Genomic DNA, 6776 nt, shown 5'->3' on the forward strand with positions numbered 1-6776 from the left:
GCAAACAACCTCGTGATTGTTTGTTAGTGGGGGAATTGTTGATTGCCCATTATTTACTACACTGTTGTAGATTTTCCAGAAGTCACGAGTTCCTAATTTCTGTGCTTCGATGCGTTTTTTAGTGGTTTCAATAAATTCTCTTTTAGCTGTAGCTATTTCCTTCTTAACGTTACTTCTAGCTTCTATGTACTTCTGTCTGTTTGAACTGAACTTATGTCGGTGTAATCTGCGGTATGCATACTGCCTTTGAGCAATGGCAGTTGCGCAAGTCGAAGTAAAGCATCGAGGCGAGTGGGACTTGCTATAAAATTTCCGCATGGGGATGTGTTTCACTTGCAGTTTTGAACCATTCAGTGCTCTCATTTGCGCACTGTTCAGCAGGAAAAAGTATATATTTTCCCATGGCGAATCTCTGATAAGATCTCTGATGGCCTCCCAGCCAGCCTTTTTATAATATCTTGTTGTTTTGAGCACTGGCTCTTCAGTTTTGGATCTAGAGTTTAGGGCGATTTCAACCATTATCACTGCATGATAAGCGTTCCCAAGTAGGCTGTCAGCATTCGTTATATAATCATCGGGAACTGTGGTCAAAAGCGATCAAGAAGTGATGCGTGTTTTGCTTGCGGATCAGGGAAACGAGTTGAGAATGTAACCATTTGTGATAGGGAGTGAGATATAGAGGAGCTATGTGTTGTTCTGCCCGCTGTGTCTGTGTAAGTGGAGAATCCTAACCAGTTTTTATGTCTGACATTAAAGGCACCAAACACATGTACATGTGCGCTAGTGTCGACGGAGAGTGCTGTGTCTATGCTGTCAGAGACTTTGTTTATTATGGTGCCGTCCTGGGTCGAGGGAGAGCGGTAGAAAATAAAAGTAGCTAATGGTGTGTTGCATGTTAAGTCTAAAGCACATAAAGGCTTGATCGTCCGATTCTAGGTTTGTTTCTCTAGTCAAAGGAAGGGTATTACGAATGTAAACTCCAAGTCCGTGCATATGCCTGTCAGAGTCCTGATGACAGAGTGGGTGATATCCAGTCATGTTAAAGTAGTTAGAGGGGATGGAGGAGTGTAGGTTAGTCTCACTTTATGCTAAGATATCCTTGCTAAGCGAGTTATGAAACATTCTCTAAGAATGTTTTCAATATATATATATATATACATATATATGCATATATATACACATATATTGTTGTCATTTACACTATATCTATTATACAACGACATCTAAGCTGTCTTCATCCAGTATATATATATATATATATATATATATATATATATATATATATATATATAGATAGATAGATAGATACATAGATAGATACATAGATAGATACATAGGTAGACAATATATATATATATATACACATCATTATACTCAAATTTATTTCAGTATTAATGTGTGATTACGTATTTGTTTGACGTAATTATATAAGTCTTAGCAATTAATCTAATGCTTACTCTTATTCTAAACATTCTTAGATGTTTCACGATGTTTCGGCCAACTATTCCTCAGGCTTTAGCCAGGTGGTAACCGTGACGGGGTGGAAATGCCGAATCTCCTAACTGACTTGTCAGCAAGCACGGCCATCCATAGTTGTTGTTGTCGCACCCCGTTATGGCGAGGTAAACCTCTGGCCGGCTTTGGGTAGGATTAAAGCCGCTATCTTCAGACAATTCACACCTGGAACTATAGAGGCACACCGTCTGTTTTAACTGCGCCACGGGTTTCGAAGGGCGGCTAACGTTGTATTTTTTTTTTGTCTTATAAATCAACTGTTATTTATTATCTGATCTTGCATGGCTGGGAGAAAGGCAAGAGGAATCGCTGGCCGTGAAGCCGCGAAACAACGTCTAAGAAAGATGAGGATAATAGTTCGCAATAAATAAATTAATAAATAGTAATCATCTCAATAATGGATTACAATTAAATTATATATATATATATGTATATATGTATTATATATATATATATATATATATATATATATATGTAAGTCCTATCTGCACTTCGAAAACATATTATTTTACGAATTTCTTTTTTTAATAATTAAAGATCTTTTTTAAAGTTACATTATACATTTCATCCTTTCACTTATTGTAAACAGTATTACAATTTAATGGCATTGGAATTTTATAATTTCCCTTATCAATGTGTTTTCTGCTGTAATATTTTTCTACTGGCTTTTTCCATCATGGAAAAGTCATTAAATATATTATTAATGTTTGAAAACAATTAATTTAGGCCGGTTGGGCACGAACCAGTCACATATACGACGAATAAGATGGAAGAAGATAGGAATAATGTTCAACTTGCTATATTACATCAATGGATACTTATTGTATATTAAATCGAGAACAATGAAAACCAACTTTCTTTTGTCGCTGAGTAATTTCAAGATTTAATATCGAGGAAATTAATTTAAAAGCGCCAATCAAGAATATATTGCTTATTGTTTGGGAAAATCAAATGTTTTACTGTTGATGTATTCTTCTTTTTCATTTTCTCATTCTCTTCTTTCTGCATATTTCTTTTATGAAATCTTCCGCTGCCAAATTCTTTTATTTTTGAAGTCTGCTACTTAATAAATTGCTGAGCATATTAACTTGGTTTTTAGAAAAACAATAAAAATGAAGTTTAATATTAGTTTCTTTAAATTAATAGTAGACATTTTTTCTGAAATATATTGCCTAGGCTTTTATTATGTATGGATCCATCTAGGCGCCAAAATACGAATCAAAGTCAAGTAACAATTTTCATATCACAGATCTTTGTATAACTGTGTCGACAGATGCCACTATTTGTTTCCGCAAACTACATATGTTCAAATTAAACAAGTGAAGCATGTCCCCCTCGTGACTGCACAATGAACGAGGCACAAAAAAAATGACAAAGTTCAGCATATGCCCATCCTAATTTAGCCCTCAAACTTTCCAGGGAACGTCATATCTCGTTAAAAATGAATAAACGGTGCAGTTTTAGGCCTTAACATATGTAACTTTGAGTTCTGCACAATGGAAAACTGCTAACAAAGAGACATACAGAGAAAATTTTGGACAAATATGGTAAAAAATGCTCCAAAACTGGAGTGTTTTAATTAGCCCTAGAAGAGCCTCTGGGGCACACCCAAGAGTTATCGCAAAGTATAGACAAACAAAATTGTATAGAAATCAGTTAGTTACAACTTTTCAGAAAGTTTTTAAAACATCCAAGGCATGGATATTTTTAATAAGCAGAAAAGACTCAATTTTAGCCATTTTAACAGAACAGCACGCCTAGACAGCAACCGGATTTTAAATTTTTTTTAATTATATTATGTTTAATGTTTGTGTAAAATTTTAAAAATTCCAAAGTCTTTATATATAAGTAGATCTGAGTAAATGCGGACAGACGAACGGACGAACGGGCGAGGATAAATTTACAGGTAACCCCTCCTTTTATCGAGGCAACACAAAATGAAATAACGCCAATAAATTTTAAAATATCAGTCTCAATTCATTTTTAAACTGTTCAAAGTGCTTGTTCAGTTGGAATTTGTTTCCCACTATATTTACGCATTTATTCTGCAGTTACGAAGTCGTCTACTTAATCTGTTTTTTTTTATTTGTTATACACTATATACACATATACATCTTAAATGTATTTAGATATCAAAAAAAGAGAACAATTTTTTTACATCAATATAACAGGTTCTCACTCTTAATACAATACATGGACTATTCTGAAAAAAAAAAAACTAAATATAGTGCTACGCTACAACAGAATAACGACCACTGTAATTTGGTGTTTAGGGGTATTGTAGGTCGCTGACAACCTGTCGCAAAATTACAGGTTGCATGGTATTAACCCCTGAACCCAGGGGCTATTTTCCGCGATTTTACAGCTTTCGATTATGATACGGCTGTTAAATGCGCCTCCGTGTAGCAAACTACCTTTTCACCTGACATACTAATCTTCCACGGAACATAAAAAATTATATGGAAAAGAAGAATAGCACTCCAAGTTGGGTGGGGGCATGTTGGAAATATTTTATGTTGTTTCTTTTAGTCAGAAGATGGAATTTTTATTTTTTTTTTATTGGTGGACAATTTAACAACGTTTACTTAAGCAAAATTCTATTTAATTAATTAAAGACATTCTAGTACTTTTAGGGTGTCATTTTTTTTTTGGTCGTACGCCGTTTTTAATGCATTTTAAACGAAATTATAACGATAGGTTTACAAAAACATAAATACCAAATTTGTTTTTTGTTTTCCGTTCTTTTTTTAGGAGAGATTCAAATATAGAACTTGTTTAGCTTAACAGATGTTTCTGCAGTTTAATAAACCGTTTCTCCGTAAGTAACGCACCGACATTTAGAATTAGACTATGATTTAACATTTTTTAGAAGATTTTACATTGAGGGTGGTGTCGGGCGTGCGCGAAATAACACACATATGTTGAAAATGGTGTTGATTATTATGACTGTAAATTAAACCTATACCATGTAAGTGCATTAAATAATTCATAAATTATATATGCCAGTGGCTATTTGCTCCCGCTTTCTACAAAATGGCAAATAAAACGTCATCGACGGATACTGTTAAAAAAAAACTCCGTTCCTTAAACTATATTTTTACAATAAATGGCAGTCTATCACTTACATTTAAGCTAACTTTCAGTTATCATTTTCCAACAAATTCGATGCTTGAGTTCAGTCTCAAGAGAAAATAAACTACTGTTTTGCTAACAGCGTGTGCAATTGATAAGCCAGGCTTGCGCAGTCCTCAACCGCACCTTTCCTTAATCGGTACTGTGTGTATCCTGTGACATGGAGAGGGCCAAGATTAACTGGAAACAATGCTGAGATAAGCGGAATGCACACACAACAAATTGCTTCCCGAAATGCTCATATTTTTATACGGACCAGAATCAACGTAGCTTAACTACGATGATCCGATGGGAACCGATGTGTCGACGGCATTTTACCTTCTATGTGCAAAGCATTACTTTCATAGAAATGTCGGTAGTTTCCTCTGCCTATAGAAAGAAAATTCATACTTACTCTATTTACACATGTATCTATATAATGTTGCTCAACGGTAAATATAAATGCGTACACATAATGTAAATAGCAATGCGCAAAAATGAAGTAATAAATATAAATATAGAACTGTGATAGATTATGGACAATAAGCGGCCGACATGTACACGTTTTCCCTTATTCTTTATTTTCCAGCTGTACCAATTGATTAGACATTTAATTGCACATATATTTTCATATATTAATAAATGTATATATATATATATAATATATATATATACAAATATATATATTTATATACAAATATATATATATATATATATATATATATATATATATATATGAATAAAAAAGAATGCGAAAAGTATAAAAGCTTATAACTTTTCTTTATTCGTTTTTAATTGGTGACGTGCAGGAATACAAAATAATAATATTATGAAAAAACATTAAAAAACTTTTTTTATAAGTACATATTTTCGACCGATCCTTCAGTCTTCATCGGTGTAGTGAAAGTATGAGGATGCACGGGGAAAAGGGGTATGGAAAAGGAAGGAAGGTAGAGGAGGAGGAGACGAAGGAGGAGGAGAAGGAGGTATAGCCAAGGAGAAGGTGCCACGTCAGTCTTAAATATATAAACATATAAGTACGCGCATACACGCATGCACACAGCATATATATATATATATATATATATATATATATATATACATACAAACGAAAAATTATAAATTAAACAGTAAATAAAAATGAGAAACGCGTCTTTAACTATCTAATCCTTTCAATTCTAACGATATTATTTATTCTAAGAGAGAATAAGAATTCCAAGGATATAAGACGTTATGAGGAGAAACGCTATGATGCTCATTTTGAATATAACGGCTATTTCTCGTTCGAAAAAGAACGGAAACGTCGTTTCTAAATTCAACCGTTTTAAGGAAATAACAAAACGCTACTTTTTATTAATATGTATATTAATATGTACATGTACATACGTATACAAACAAGTACTCACATGTACAAATATATACATATGCACATATGCATACATAAATGCATGCATATATACATATATACATATACTAACAGACATACATGTACATACATAAATGCTTTCGTATATATTTACACGTAGAGACAGCTGTACATATATACATATACGTTTACATAAGCGAATGTAGGGAGAGAGACAGGAAGAGGAGAAGAGAGTGACGGGAAAAGAAGTATAGGTGGGCGAGAAATACATACACTTTTATACACATATACATATACGGTAATATGAAGAAAATTAACTCTTAAAGAAAATGTGTTTTGAAAACATACACACATATATTCGCACACATACACATATATCCAAAAATACATATATATATAGAAACTGGGTGCTCATTTTAAGTTAAATTTAGATGGAAAAGTGATCACCCACTTTTCGGAAAAAAAAAATTTATTCAGATAATGAAAACTATTTTGATACTCCTTGGGCGTTGCGTTCCATGGCGACCCGCAGAATTATTTAATGGTCGTTCCCTTAGTACCCCCCTAGTCAAGCTAACGCATGCGCACGTAACATTTTTTATTTATTTACTTACGTGGTGGAGTTTCTATACTGATAGGTTTTTTGAAATTTTTTCACTGGATTATTATTGATTGAACACTAACCAGATTATGAAAAAAAATTGAAAAAAAAAAAATCATTTTAACATTTGAAAGGGATACTCACTTTTTAGTTACCACGTTCTGGTAAATCGGTCACTTTTTA

The sequence above is a fragment of the Euprymna scolopes genome, chromosome 31 (genome assembly GCF_053919585.1).
Source record: "Euprymna scolopes isolate OS-2025 chromosome 31, ASM5391958v1, whole genome shotgun sequence".
Lineage (NCBI taxonomy): Eukaryota > Metazoa > Mollusca > Cephalopoda > Sepiida > Sepiolidae > Euprymna > Euprymna scolopes.